We start from the raw sequence: 16,595 nt of genomic DNA, 5'->3' as shown, positions 1-16,595 counted from the left end.
AGGTTCTAACGGCTGCGGTTGTAGATAACCGCACCTCTGTAGAGTTTCACGTGTTTTTTTTTCCCCCAAACTTCCATGAAACCCTACAGAGGACCTCCGTAATGCATGCAACGTGTACTAACGACTCTAGTGTTATTTGATGTTGTAATATTTTGGATATAGAGTTTTATTGTGTGATAGATAAAAATAATTATGTTTATTATAATATTTTTTTTGATGAAAATGGAGAATGTAGGTGTGTGTTACAAATAAAGTTGCATGCTTATTTTTTAGTGTGTTTGTATGTGTATGTGTTTTTGATGTTCGACAGCATCTGAAACGATAAAAAAAGAATTTTATTGTTAATTTTCTCATGTAAAAACAACAACAACAAAATTTTTGTGCAAAAATTTCTGATTGTTTCGTGTTATAGTGCAAAAACTGATGAGAAAAAAGATATTGTAACTGATAACTGATGAAATTGATATTGTAACTGATCTTGAACTAGTGAAATTTTCGTATTGTGTTATTGAAACTGATTGTGCTAGTACAAAAATTTCTTATTGTGTAAGAAAAAATGTTAAAAACGTGTTAAAACTGCTCTGTGACCCTCTCGTTCTTCACGTCGTGGACGAAGGACTTCTCGGCGACCAGGATCACACTGCATACGGTGTCCTCGGGCAACGGGCTGTTGAACTCGCAGACGACCTTGATGTTGGTGCGATCGTTGACCACCACCTGCTTCCTCTTCGTGGTATTGATGACGGACATGGGTCTGTGGGTTATGAATTCGCTGGGCGTGTAGTACATGTCCACGTTTCCCTCGGTCACACGTTTGAAAGAGGTGTAAGCTTCGTAAAGTTTTAGGTAATCGTCTTTGGTCATGTCGAGGTTGTAATTCTCGCGCGGGAACACTTCGTTTCTTCCATTCTTCAGATAAACATTCTTGATTTTGCAGTTGTCGAATTTGCTGGAATTTTTTTCCTGATTTTTATCGCGCCCGGTGTGAAAAAGCACCACGACGAAATCTGGCATGTCGAACTGTATGTTGTTGAACTGCGTTGTCACGTCGAATTCCATGTGACTTCCCGACGCCACCTTCTGCACGCACTGGTAACCGTGAAAGCGAATCGGCACCTGCGGACTCTTCAAGATCTCCGCTTTGTACTTGAGGGCGTAGTTTGTTTCGTATTCTACGATCGGCATTCTCAACTCCATGCTCCGGATGACGCACTTGGCTGCTTCGGGTAATGTGTTGGCTATCGGCGTGCCGTCGGCGTTCAAGTTGGTGTATCGCATCAGCGCGTCGTTGTCGTTGGCTGCTCTTCGAAACGTGACGCGCAATCCTCCCTTCCACATGATCTCCTTGTAGTCCGAGAAGAATCCTGGCAGCAGACGCATGGGAAAGAGCACTGTGTGACTTGTCGTCGATATTTTCGTCCCTGCTTCGAATCCTCCTGCTTGATAGTACGCTGCGTCTGTTTTGGATAATTTCAATGTTCCCACTGCCGTCGACGTGATGCCTGGATAGTCTATTCTGTCTATGACGGTGTTGTGTTTCCTCACCTCCACCTACGAGAACAGGTGAGGCACGAAGTTGTCCACAAGTATCAAATTTGCTGCTACGGGAAACGCGTCTCCGCTTTCCTTCTTCACCACGTCGAATTGAAGGTAGAGGTCTGCTCTGTGAGGATGAACGAACCCATCCCCTACGTCCACGTCGTATTCGATCTCCCTGTTCGCTTCGTTCAAATTGGCGAACGTGCGACGGTTGGGAGGGAAAGATTGCAATTCGTAACTTTCGATTTGCTCCATTTTCACTATGCGTGTTATTTATTATACGTTGATCTCCACGATGGCCGTCGTAGTGGCACCTGCGAAATCCACCACGTCTCCTTTCTCGTTTGTCACCACCAACTCTATGTCGTCTATGCGGTTGCGGCATACTGGAAAATAGATCGGCGAAGAGGGTGTGTAGATGATCGGTTCCATGAATTCGGAACTGGGTTTGAACGTAGCTATGATTCCTGTCTGCTTGTGACTTCCTAACAATCCGTCCGAGGATTTCGTGATCATGCCTTCCGCCACGTTACAGTGAACGTTCAGAGTCTCTATGGCCAGAAATTTAGGAATGTTTGCTGCCGTGTGTTTGATGCCAGCTTCGAGTTTGGTGTTGTTCTCGAAACCTAAAAGTTCTCCTATGGTGCCCAGGTCCACGGTCTCCGTCGCCGACACGATTTCCACTCTGTGCGTGACCGAATTTTGAGAAAGGTACGTGCCTTTGGGTAATTGAGCTTGCAAAGTGGAAAGATTGTATTGGCCTGGCGTGACGACGATGTGCTCGCTTCCGACGCTAATTTTGTTGTTGTGCTGCGTGACGTTAGGTATGAGGTACATGCTGTAGAATGCACGCAGAGCTACGGATTTAGGATAGACGATGTCGTCGTGCAGCGTGAGTTTCAAGATTGAAGATTCGCTCGTGAGATGGAACACGCCCATCGTGTTTAAGATTCCACAATGTTTTCTGAAAATGTTCCACCGACGGGTTATTTATTTTAGACATGTATGCGAGAACGGAAAGGCATAGGTGGCCGCAGTTAACATCGGTGAAACCCTGGATGCGTTTGTCATTGTAGTAGAGGTTGGCAACACTGAGATACTTCACCAACCTGGCAGGTGGTGTGCCACCGAACGAATCGAAAACAAATGCATTGTTATCGTCAATTTTGAGGTAGCATATCCAATGTGTACCAGGATTTTTGTAACTGTCCAGGTTGACCACGCCATACTCCTTTTTCTTCACAGCAGAGGGTAGAGAATCGGACATGAAAACACCCCTGAAGTTCTTTATTCCCAACAGTTCGATCAGAGATTCAATATCGAAGTTGGACAGGGCTTCTTCTTTTTTTTATATTTCTTCAAAGCATCGAGGTTGCTTTTTTGTTTTTTGGTTATACCTTTCCCCTTTTTCTCCATAGCCAGGTTGTGACGTTTCTGTTCTTCCAACTCGGCCTTGTTCTTCTTCGAGTCGATGACGGTTTTCGCGATGGCGGCACTTCCGCCAGCCAAACTTCCAACGGCCCCCAATGCTGCCAGGATGGCTGGGATGCTGAATATGAAACCTCCGATCTTTTGCTGTTTTCGCGAACGCTGCAAGCGTCTCAATTGAGGTGTGCTGAGAAGTAATTTCATTCCGTGTCCTTTCGTCAAGCAAGAACGTTTCTTCTCGCGTTGTTTCTTGGTGAGTAACCCATCGAGGGCACCTAGATTTTTCAGATTGGAGTATGGTATCTGGTACACGACACCTTTGGGCTTCATGTTGATGTTATTTTCACGGTATGTTATTTATATATATGTTCTGAGATTTTTTTTGTTTTGTGTAATTTTTTTCGGTATGTTATTTATATATAAATGTTCTGAGATTTTTTTTTGTTTCGTGTAATTTTTTTTTCAAGGATATACTCCGCGCAGAGCCGTTACACAAATTCTATTACGTGCTTCGTTTTCTTACCAAGAAGTTCTTTTGTCCCCTTGTACACGATTTGAGTTTTGTTCTCGATTAAAATAGCTAGCTTCTCGTCGGATAACATGTTAGCGTATCGATCTGGTAAAAATAGACTGTATTGTGCTTTGAGCAACAGACGCGCCTTGGGACCATACTGGGTAGAAACAATTGAACCGGAAGTTATCGTGTAAGGTTTGTCCACTTCCAATTCCTGAATTTTTACATATTCGACTGATGAATTTAGCATTTGTTTTAATGCTTGGGCGTCTAGTGATTGTTTACTCATTTTTATAAGATGGCAAACACAACTGGAGTTTTTTTTTTTTTTACGTAGTGTTATTTATATACCGAAGAAATTTTTTTTCACGGTTCGAGAATTTTTTTTATTTCTACACACCCCATCCAAATTTTTGTTTCGTGTTCATGGCGATGGTGGTGCCCAGTGCTGCAACTCTTTCTCCCAGCGAAGCGTCTCTGCTAACGAATCTTTCGAAAGCTGCGTGCTCTAATTTTCTGTCTGCTTCGTGACGTGCATCCAGATCGGTGCGAGTGGTGTTGTAGGCGATGTCGTGATCTTTGCATGCGGCGTCCAACGGATTCACACCCTTGTCTCCTCTCTCCAATCTTTTCTCGAGTTTGGTACCCGGTCCGCAGTACTGGTAGCCGGGTAAATGCATCTCGAAAGGTAACTTGTTGATGATGTCGTTCACGAGCCCCTTTCCTTCGGCCACGTTCCAGAATCTCGGAGGCAACGTGTTGATAATTTTAATGAGGTAACCTATGCCCTTGTCGTCGTTCACGATGAAGTTGGAAAGTTTGGCGCTGATCATGTCCACGATGCCAACCTTCTCGTTGTAGAAATTACGATTGCCTGCATTCTCCTCTCCTGCAATAACCAACAACCTGTCTATGAGCTTGCGCACGTCATCCACCCACACAAACTCTTTGGGCAGGGTGTTGTAGAGTTTGACGCCACTGCCTGTTTTCACCTGATTCCATATCGGTTTGATGAGATTCCTGTACTTCTCGCCGCTGCTGGATTTGACCCTATTCTGCGTAGCGTCGTTGTTTTGGTACAAGGCATCCGTCATGATCAAAATTTCCTTGTAACTCTGGTAATCTTCGTCGGTGTAATCCTTCGGCTGCTTTTTGGCAACGAGTTCCCACAGTCCCACCGTACCCGGATACCTGTTCCAGCTATCCTTGTCGCCTAAATTAACTTTAATGTCGTTGCCTTCGAAGGTGACTTTCGATTTTCCAATCTTCCAAACCACACCACCGCCTTCGTTGCTCTCCATGCTCGGATACAATCCGAACACTTCATCCTTGTCGAATTTCCCCGTGCTCAGGTAGTCTCGTGCCAAAGGTCCCAACTCGATCTTATCCAAAGACGACGACGTGCTACCTATGGCTCGACGTCGTGCCGGTACGTCCTTCAGTTCGAACGGCGTCGAAGGAATGCTCGAAATGGGCGTGGATACGGTGTAACTTTTAGCTGCAAGTGGTACGAGTTCGTTGATCAAATTTTTATTTTGTTCCGTGACGCCTTTAATTTCTTTACCTAGATCGCTGATGGCGTCGATCACAGGTTGATCTTGACGTTTCTTCTCTTCGTAGAATCCGCGATTCTCGGATTTCCAACCTTTGAAGCGTTTCGCGAGGTAATCGCGAAGCTTGAGATTTTCGTCTTCGATTTTTCGTTTCGTCATAACGTTATTTATACACGTCGTTTCTCACAACGTTGCAACGTTTAGAAAGTCGTTGATTTTGTTTCTGTATTTTCCGTCGTTGGGTTTTCTCGTCATGTCGATCGTCGCGAATCCGAAATCGTCACTGTTCCAACAGTGGGAGCAGCAGCGTTCCGAAAATTGATTGTAGTTCATGTCTCCGCCTACGTAGTCATCGTACGCGTGCTTGAGGTTGGTGTGATCTTGACGAAACAAACATATGAAATTAGCGTTGTCGCGTACTAACTGTTTTGGAATTTTGGAAAACGTTTGAGCTAGGAAGAAGCAATCTATTCCTTTGTGACGACCTTGCGTGAAAAAATTGCGAATTTCATTTTGATTTTCCAGGATAACATCGTCGAACACAACGACTGAATTTTTACGACAATCGTCGAGTGGTTTTATTTCCGAAGCGAACGTTGCAATGTCCAGACCATCGTACAGTTTTATCAGTTGCTGGTATTTCGCTTGTTCGAGACTTTTCGAAAATACGTAGAGGTGCCTGTTCTTCCAATCTAACCAATTCGGTGCGAGGAGAAAATTGTCCACGAGCAGTGTTGTTTTCCCACACCCCGAAGGACCTACGATCAGACAGCGGATGCTGTCGGGCAGCAACTCGCCGTTCTTTTTTTTTGTTTGACTTTCCGAATCTGGTAGACGCTTCACCACGTTCCACGTACTCACAAGATCACTTCGTTCGCGTCGATCCAACTCTTTTCCGGAAGTCCCAGCCATTTGACAAACAGTTTGTCGCCTTTCCTACGCAATACTTTCTCGATGAGGTACGTGTCGGGATGTTTTGTTTTAGAGAGTTCCTCTTTGTAAAATCTTCCTTTCAAAATCTCGCCGCTACTATCTTTTATTATATACGTGTGTCGGTTTCCGGGTAAAACTCGAACTACCGTAAAAAGTTCCGTGCTCCAATTTTTTGTGAACCCCTTCTCGAAGGTGCGTTTGAATTTGCTGATCCTCACCTGGTCTCCAATTTTGAATTTTGATTTCTTGGTAGTCGTGGGAGTGTACTTTGGACAGTAAACTGTAGAAATTAAACGCTGCTCGTCAGATTTCGTAACGTCAGCTGGCTTCATGCCTATCGTTCTGTGTACCGTATCATTATAGGTGTCGACGAGTTCCGGCAGTATGTCGACCCATTTGTAATTTCCTCGAAGCGTGAATCGTTTCCACATGTGTGTTTTCAAGGTTCGATTAAATCTTTCCACGATGCTGGCTTTGATGTGACTGAAGGTTGAATAATGTCGAATGTCATGTTTTTGAATAAACTTTTGGAATACGGCATTGTAAAATTCTTTACCGTTGTCTGTTTGCAAAAACCGAGGTCGTCTGTCGCTTTCGCGAAAAATTGTCTTGAATGCTTCCGTGACGCATGTCCCCGTTTTGGCTTTCAAAGGTAGAGCCCATGCGAATTTCGAAAACGTGTCTATGACGGTGAGGAGGTACTTGTTGCCCTTGTTCAATTTATGCACATTTTTTAGATTGCCGCTACTCATCTCCACGAGGTCACTTTGCCAGAGGTCATCGATTCCCTTGGTTACCACCGCCAAACGTTCGTAGTTGCGGCGTGCAGGTTTATGCAATTCTTCGACGATGGCTTGCCTAGACATTTTTAGAGATTACGTTTGAAGAGAAGCACAAGCGTGATGGGATTCAAAGAGGGTGGCACTTCGCTCGTGTTTTGAATGATCAGCTTATCGCCAGCACTCACGTCAAAAACGGTAAGATCTTCGTCTTCGTGTATTTCATATATGTTGCGCGTTTCGTTCCAACGTGCCAGAGGAATGTTTCCTGCTTTCTGGACACCACGATTCGATATCAAGGTCATGGTGGGAACGCTAGCTTTTCTGCCGTGAGACCAGTACGAAAATTCATTTATCTGAATCGTGCCATCGAGGAGAAACTTGTAGTACGGATGATAAGGATGTAACATGTACAGTTTGTTACCTTCGACGAACGTGGAGATTCTCTGTTGATTGGGTACGCTGTTGATTTCGATGGCTTGCAGAGAATGCAGTTTAGCGAATTTAGTATCGACGCTAACGAGGTTGCTGTGAAGCTGTCCCAGTGTATTTTGTACGGGCAACAAATGTTCGACGATGGTATCCGTTACTGTAGAAAATGACGGCTTGATTTTCACTTCCACGTTCAACTGCTTGAAGTTTTCGTTGAGTTCTTGCAACTTGGCACCGAAAGAGGCCAGCGTGGATTCCTGCGTGGATTCCAGCACTCCAACTTGATCTCTGATGTTGACGACGATACTCTGAAGGTTCTCGACTTGATTCAATTTCGAACTTTTCTCGGTAAGATCGTTCACGATGCTTCGCATCTCGGTAAACTGCGTGTGAAGGTCGGCGACGCTCTGCGAAGTGGGCAGCGTCGACACCAGCGAAGCAAGTTCGTCTCGAATCTGTTCCACGTTCGCCGTTTCCGTTTCTAGTCGTTTCAGCATACGTGATATGCTCCTTTTCAAAGCGTGTAATTCTTTTGAGGTGGGGAGATTGGCCACCCTACTCTCGAGATCGCTCAATGAACTTTTGATGTCGCTCGAATCGGATAGTGCCGTCACCGCCGTTTTCAATTTTTCCAAATCTTCGCTCGAAGGTACGCTCGTCCGTAACGATTCCAAGTCACCCTGTATGTTGTCCAGTACGTGATGAAAATGAGCAAGATTCGTTTCGACGTTCAAATTTTCTAAATATTCGATCTTCTGCTGAACCGTGCTCAACGTGTCTTGTATGCTCGTCAACGCACTTGCTTCAGCGTGAATATTTTTAATTTCTTCGTTGATCAACTCCAGAGACGCCTGAAGCGTAGCGATGGTGGTTTGAATGTGTTCGAAATCTTGATAAGCCTCCAATTGAATTTTTATGTTCGAGACGCTTTTGCCGATGACCTGCAGTTCGTCTGACGATGGTAGGTTCGTCATGGTATCTTCCAAAGTCTGTAACTTGGATTTAATTTCTTCCAACGTGCTGGCGAATTCTTCTTGTAATTTGGAAACAACAACATGCAAGCGTTCTACATCAATATCTTTCACGACGGTTTGAAGTTCAGAGAAATTCTTTTCGATTGCGGAAGTTCGTTCTTCGATTTCGAGTTTCAATTTTTCCAAATCTTCATTTTTCGATTGAAATTGCTGAAATTTGAGCAACTCATTTTGAAGCTTATCCACGCTCAACTGTATATTTTGAACGTTGTCGTAAGAAGGTACGTCGACATAATTTTTTATGAGCGTTTTCAGTTCGGAATCGATTTTCAGAATGGGGTCGAGACATTGCGTTTGGAGCGTAGCGATCTCCGACTCTAAACTTTTGTTTAAGGTCTCCTGCAAAGCGATCAAATCGCTCCTCAACTTTTTAATTCGGACGTCCAACATGAGAATCTCTTCTGCGTGGTCTACACGTTTGGTGTGGCCGAAAATGTCGTTAGGCATTTTGGTTAACGGTTATTTATAATAGGATAGACGATTCGTAATTCTACGAAGAGAGGAATGAGTTTGTCGTAATCTCCTAGGAGTTCCATGTATAAACAATCTCCTGCAGAAACATCGTACGTAATGTTAGAAAGCATCTTGTCGTGCTTGATTCGAAAAATGTTCTTGCCGGTAGATATTTTGATTTCGCCTACGTTTTCCGGATTCACGGTGATTTGAAGTTTTCCATCGATCGGAATTTTGTAAAAATGTAAATTGTTGTTGAAGACGTAAAACATCTTGCCCACATCGTCATCCAATTTCGTCCAAATGCTGTTAAGGTGAACAATCAATAGACCGTTGAGTTTAGTTAACATGGAAGGTAGAAATTCATGATCTGTCGTCGCGCGGTGTACAGTCTCCATGTTGGTTTGTTTTCGGAAACCAAAGAGATTCATAGGTATGCTGGTTATTTAAGAATACGGTCAAAGTTTTTTGTAATGACAGTGTTTTTTTTTTTTTGTAATGACTAACAAAATGATTTTTTTTGTTTTCTTTTTTTTGTTTTTGTTTTTATGAATCTTCTGTTGAAGATGGGCATATGTTGCAGGTTTTGCTTTCTGCTAAGCGATAGTGCCCCCACGGCAGTGTGTGGATTCCACATTGGAGGACGCACCTCTTGTCGTCGTTGGGATCCAGGGCAATCTTCCTCACCTTGTTGGTGGTCAACACATGGTCGACGCTCTGGATACGCTGTTCTGCTCTTAGAACCGACGACCTGGTCTTGAGGCAATCCACGAAATCCTCGAATGTGAGATGCTCCCGAACCACCTGTCTGCCGACACCCTTGGCCTTCTTGGTAACGCTGCCCTCAGCTTTGATGGTATAGGCCTTGGGGCGAAGACCTGCAAACTCAAGAATCACGTCTCCGTCCTTCTCATCTTTGAGTTTGCCAGGCACCTTCTTGTTGCAGGCTAGGATACCGTACTGGTTCGGCTGGGGATAGCCCGAGGTGTCGAAGAGGTTAACCAAAGATGGAACTGTGGTTATATCCCCGTATGCGTCGGCTGTGCGAACGTGGTACACCAAGCTGTCCGTGTCCGTGTAGAGAAGCGAGATGTTGTGGCCGTAGTGTGGACGTAATATGTCGTAGTACGTCTCGAACATGTGAAGCTTGCTCAGATCCTGAACCGTGGCTCCAACGTAGATGGGCTTGTCGAGTAGCACCACACCTTGCTTCATGTGAATCAGAGCCAGCTGCTCGTTGTAGATTGTTCGAGACTTGAACAATGGACTCGCGACAAGCTGACGACATCGCTCTTTCCTCGTCACCAATTTTATGTCCACGCGATTCCGTACATTCTCCATGGTCTTGCCAAACACCGCATTATTCATGAGCTTGAAGAAATCCTTATCAAGCTCGGACGTGGCTGCGGTGCGGTGTTTGGTGTTGACTTCAATATATGGACGCAACCATGGAGAATGCTCGAACTTGAGGATGCGGTGAACTGCGTGGACTGTGACCCCTCGTTGCATCAACCACCGGAGATTCTGGTAGTGAAGGACGTAATTCTTCTTGGGTTCGAAATCCATGACGAGCTTCGTCTGGTTGGAATCGGGTGGACACTTGAACTCGGGTGCAGGGGGAAGATCGCAGAACAAATCCTGTAGCTTCTCGGAGAACTCAAGGTCCACCTCGGCGAAAAATCCGCATTCCGAATCGCCGAAACCTTCAACGTCAAATTTGGTAGGATCAGCCCACTCGAACCCTCTAAAAGGGAGTGGCTGCATCATGGAGTGCCCGTACAAGTTATTCACGTCCGTGTGCATGATGTAGCTCGACGGTTGGGTGGAGTCGTAGCCAGTAGCCATGTGATGGTTGTTGGCGCGCGCGTGCCGTTGCGACACCTGGACCATTCCACCCCGGATAGCGCGTTCCACAAACAGCATCATGTCCACGTCCGAAAGAAGCTCCAGCTCGATTTTCGTCACCAGAAACATGGCTGACCACGCCAGTCCGGGGAGACTATAGAAGTAGGCGGGATCCAGGTGGTAGATCTTCATTGCGGTCGTCCGGAATGTCTGGAACACGTCGGCGAGGAGTGTCACATCAAGTCTGAGGTAGGCGTCGTGGTAGTCTCCGAGAGTTCGACAACCTAGCTCGTGCCACATGGACTGGGCATGGTGATATTCTTCGTCGGTGATGTTCGAGCCTCGTAGCTGACTGTAGAACTTCGCCTGGGGAGGTAGCGACGTCTCCGCGAACTTGGTAGAGTCGGTGACGTATTCGTAGGGGTAGACCCCCTTACGCCTGAAGAGACCGGCGTCCAAGTTTGGAAAATTCATAGAAGTAATGAGCATTTGCTCGTTGCTGAGTTTTTTCGCCAGGGCATCGAGGCTGGCCGGGAGGAACCTCAGGGAGTCGAGGAAGCGAAGCTCGACGGTAGAGCATAATACTGGGATTTGAACCCATTTGCTCACACTGATGTAACGCTCCTCGTTCTCGGCGAGAACGTTGATTCGCATGTCGTTGTACCCAAGATGCTTGATCAGGTGGTGAAAGTCGTACCCCGAGCCATTGTGAAAAAACACAGGGATGAAGCGCGGGTCCCAGGCCCTGAGGTTGCATGTGTTGCACCAAGGACCAACATACCTACCGTTAAAGTGATCGTGGTGATGGACTTTACGGTTGTTGATGCTAAACTTACAGGTGCACACAGGACAGTTAGTAGCCTCCTCGTGCTTGATTTTGTCGTCAGAAGACAGCGATTCCATAGGCTTGGGGGCCAACAATACCTTCCCTATTTCGATGGCCTCGTCAACCATCCTCTCGAGGAAGTGTTTGGCTGCGTCGGGACCACGGTACACGTAGGGCTCGGGGGCGATGTGCTGGTCTCGTCGCACCACAACGTATGCGAAACTGGATGCCTCGTGGAGTTGGTAAGGGGTGGTGGAGGAAACTTCGGGATCGGGATCGCAAGTGGACAGGGGTTTGAGGAAGGCCTCGAAATCCGCGATGATGATAGCGGGGTGCTCCACCATGGCACCGTGCATGTGGAAACGCTCCACGGTGCCAGGTTCGGGCAAGTCTGCCACCCCCGGTTCGTTGGCATTGCAGTAGAGCTTGTGGTTAGCGAGCTTCTCGGCAGCGATGTTGGGACCTCTGATGCGTTGATAATCCTGCCGTTTTTGATTACGAAATATAGACAAGCACCTTCGACAAACTTCTATGTGGGTTTTGTCTTTGCTCCGTTGGCTCGAAACAAGTCTAGAGAGGGAATGGATAAGAGTGTAGTGATGGCGAGTTTCATCCTTGATGAGCAGAAGGTGAATTTCCTGCGCACCGTTGTCGTCTATGTCGCTCACCCGGATGGGGTACACCACATTTTCGTCAGTGAGGCCATAAACGTTGATGGCCAACCGAGGGTTGTGTGTACGGGCCTCGAACTTGCGAATGTCCGAGACCTCCACCGGGTAGTCGATCCCAGCAATGACATCTTCCAGCTCTGGCTCGTAGGGTAGGTAGTGGTTAACTCGGTGTGGTTGGTTTTTCCAGTGGACAGGGTGCAATGCTGCAAGCACAGACCAGAGAAAGCACTTGGCGTCACTGTTCTGAATGTTCAGGACGGCCTTTTTTGCCGCAATAGCAGGTGGTAAGGGGACGTAGCTGGAGGCGGAGAGAGGTACAAACTTGCAAAGTTTGACGCGCAGTTCGTGAGGCTCACCACACAGCGAACCCCCCGAGCCCTTGGCTTGATGTTCTTCTTGCTTTGCCACCAGCTCCTCGACAAACTTGTTGTAGATGACCTCGAGGTTGTCGACATCCGCCAGATGCAGCGTCTTCGCCTTGGTGTTGTGGCAGAAGCTGTAAATTTCATCAGACGGCTTCTTGTACCAGCAACAAAGCGATGCGTAGAATTTGGTGGAGTGTGTTGCAAGCGCATCGCCGAGGATGGAAATAATTTGGGCTTGCACGTTCTCCAAAAAGCTACGCACGTCGCATGAGTCCTCCGAAGTAAGGGGAAAGTCCTCTAACAAACGCTGGAAAGCAGACTGGTTCGCTTTTATCGCAGGCTTGACGCGTTTGGCGGGTGGTGTATTGATGGAGGCTGCTTCTGCCTTCCTCTTGGTGGAGGTCGAAGGCTGGGCCCCAGATGTATTTTTGCTTAGACAAATAAGCTTATGCTTCTTGACATACGCAATTGTAATGTGTTTATTGCATCCGGAACACAGTTCGGTGGCAGCCAAATGCTTGCCTGGCACGCAGGTGCGACAATGTCTTGCAAAATTTTTGCTTGATATAGTTTTTTTGCACACAGGGCAACTTTTCATGGAGCGCATTTTTTCGGGGTATGTTTATTTATATGTGATCTGTTGGTGGTAGAGTGTTTACAAAACAAAAATACCTTATGAGAAAAATTTTGCAAGCTAATTCTAATTGGTGTTAGTTTAAGGGGTTTATTTATATATGGGTGGTGTTGTCTTCCTCAAATATGTACTTTAATCAACCCTATAAAAAAATAAAAAAATATATAAGAAAAATATAATTGTAGATAGAAAAAACACAATAAATATTATATGCATGTGTAATTCTATTTAGCTTATTTTTGCTAGACACGAATCTTCTTCAGATTTTATTGCCCACTAGTATATTTTTCTACCATTCTAGTAGAGGTGTGAAACTATGAAAATCTTCTTGTTTATATATATTCTATTGTTTTGGCTAATATAATAGCAAATATATATATATATAGCTATTTTGAAATTCTAAAACTTTCAGGTATACTTATTTTTTACATGCAAACATACATCATAAAAATTACACAATCATATTTTTTTTCCATATACATATTTTTTTTTATTTTCAGAAAACAAAATTATTTTCGATCTCCATTTTTTAAAAAAATTTATTTGTGTTTATAGTATTTGTCGGGCAATAGCAGATAAAACAAGAATAGGTTTTCTACAACCCATACTTTACGAGTTACAAAACAACTTAGAAATTACATCTTGAAATTTTAATTTAAAATAACTCGAAAACAGTAAGCACTAATCATTATGTTTCCAATAGGTTGCAGAGTACCTTCAATTTTTTATCAAATATCATTAAAATTTTCGAATTAGAGTAAAAACTAAGCCGGCAAATCAAGTTTCTCAAAAAATAAAAAAATTGTCTGTATTTCCAAAACTTGAGGGGGTGGAATCGATTTTATTTGCTAGTCGAATAGTTTTCGTCGAATCCTATCCAACAAACCTAAAATCATCATCCTAGCTCAATTAGGAGCCGAGAAAATCAATATCTTGGAAAACATCTTAAGATTTTTGTCTTAAGAAAATTTTCTTGACAGACCGGAAGTAACATCTTGAGATACCGGAAGTCGACTTTCTTAAAGATTAAGATATTTGTCTTAAGACGTTTTCCAAGACATTGATTTTCTCGACTCCTATGGGACCTAGAACCATGTAACTTTGGTCTATGTATATACCAGTACTTGCCCGACCCTGTGGCCGAGTGGTTAACACATCACGCTACGACGCCAAGGGTCCCGGGTTCAAATCCCGGTCAGGTATGGTTGTTTGTGAATATCCATTTTCATCAATTTCATCACTCATCCCCATCTTCGCAAATTAGCCAAGAGGCACAAAACATGAAGTTAAAATAAACTAAATCAATCAATCAATCAATCATTAAGTTCCGTGTTGTAATCATAAAATTAAATTTTAATTAATTTTTTTTTCTATCCATCTCTCAAATCTATATAGCCTGTTCATATTTGGCATGTCGACTATTTTGTTTACGTAGCAAAAAAAATCTCAAGCCATTTTTTGCAAATGCTCGTTGTAGCCATAAGTATATTTGGATATAATTGCCGGATTTTATTTAACTTTAGGTTTAAAAATCAATAAGCATGCATAAAAAAAACTGAATATTTTAAATAAATAAGATTCGAATAACTATGTACTTCCACTAGCCTTTGCGATGGCACAGCGGTAGCATTGTAATCAAGAGATCTCGGGTTCGATACCCGCACAAGTGGTTCTTGAAACTGTAGGTCCAGTCCCGATTAGCCTTACTGTGCATAAAGTAGACTTAAAACATCAAATCAATCAGTACTTCCACTAGCCTCTGCAATAGCACAGCTATAGCCTTGTAATCAAGGGTTCGATACCCGCACAAGTGGTTCTTGAAACTGTAGGTCCAGTCCCGATTAGCCTTACTGTGCATAAAGTGGACTTAAAACATCAAATCAATCAGTACTTCCACTAGCCTCTGCAATAGCACAGCAATAGCCTTGTAATCAAGGGTTCGATACCCGCACAAGTGGTTCTTGAAACTGTAGGTCCAGTCCCGATTAGCCTTACTGTGCATAAAATGGACTTAAAACATCAAATCAATCAGTACTTCCACTAGCCTCTGTAATAGCACAGCAATAGCCTTGTAATCAAGGGTTCGATACCCGCACAAGTGGTTCTTGAAACTGTAGGTCCAGTCCCGATTAGCCTTACTGTGCATAAAGTGGACTTAAAACATCAAATCAATCAGTACTTCCACTAGCCTCTGCAATGGCACAGCAATAACGTTGTTGTCTTGTAATCAAGGGTTCGATACCCGCACAAGTGGTTCTTGAAACTGTAGGTCCAGTCCCGATTAGCCTTACTGTGCATAAAATATACTTAAAACATCAAATCAATCAGTACTTCCACTAGATATCAAAAACACGCAACTCTCCTCCATTTTTTCTTACCTTCCTCTAACAATTTAACACATTTATTTTTTGAAATATACCTCGCACACATATTTCCTACCTACCAACAACAGCACACGGAAGAAAAAAAAAATATTCCAGCTACCAAGATGCATGCTTCAAATATACTTATAAATCAAAGCCAACTCATGCAAGCTAAAAAAACAAAGTTACTTACTTTTGGAAAATACTGCAGAAATGCTCTTCACTAACGTTCAAAATAAAACAGAATTTTCTACACCAGTGCTTTAAGTTTTATACAGTTTTCTAATAAGGTCAAAAATAAAATGTTAGCCAACGCAACGTGGACCAATAGAAATCCAAGACAATCTGCTCTAGAATATTCTTCCCCCACATTTCAGCCACATCATTTTGCGAGTTTGAAAATTCACAAGTTAATGCATCGCATCGCATTACTGCTACCTATGCTGTTAACTGACATCAAAATTGTATACATCAGTAGGGCAGGAAGTATAACTTCCGTCGTCCCAAGGCCTACATATACAATTTGTTTTGTTTATATTTCAATACACATGATGCTTAGGTTACAACAGGTTGTTAACATCAGCTCTGGCAATTGTTGAGAAATAGTGACGTCAGTAGGGCAGGAAGTATAACTTCCGTCGTCCCAAGGCCTATGTATTGTTGAATTTGTGTCATTGCGTCAACATTGATAGCGCACGTAGAGAGGAGAGGGAACAAAATTGTAGTTTTTCTAGATGTGTTTGCGTCACAATACGAAAATAAAAAAAAGTACGTACGTGTGTGTGCGTGTGTGGCACATCGTCCCCGCGAGAGAGGTTTACAAAGGTCACGATATACATTGGCGCCCGGGACTTGGAAATAATGCGTATTCGCTCACCACTGTTGCCAGCTATAGGTTTCTCTCTTTATCTTACAGCAATATTAGTATTTCTATCATTTTTTAGTTGCAGGCGGGTTGCCAACACACTCTAGTTAATAATGCTACATATTATACACACACACACGCACACACATACTGTGTTGCCATCCATCCATCCATCCATCTCTTTCTCTTTTACGGCAGTGTGTGTTTGTTGCCGGCTCTCTTTGCCCAGTGTATGTATGTTACGCCAGTATATAAATTGGCTAAGCCCTTGCCAAGTAAAAAAAAAGCTGTAGGTAAATATTAGCAACATTGTCGGTTGTTTAACATTTCCCCCTCTCTCCTCTCTCTTTTTTTTGTAAAA

The sequence above is a fragment of the Lepisma saccharinum genome, chromosome 5 (assembly GCF_977018435.1).
Source record: "Lepisma saccharinum chromosome 5, izLepSacc3.1, whole genome shotgun sequence".
In the NCBI taxonomy this organism is placed as follows: Eukaryota; Metazoa; Arthropoda; class Insecta; order Zygentoma; family Lepismatidae; genus Lepisma; species Lepisma saccharinum.
This window is presented reverse-complemented; position numbering follows the sequence as displayed.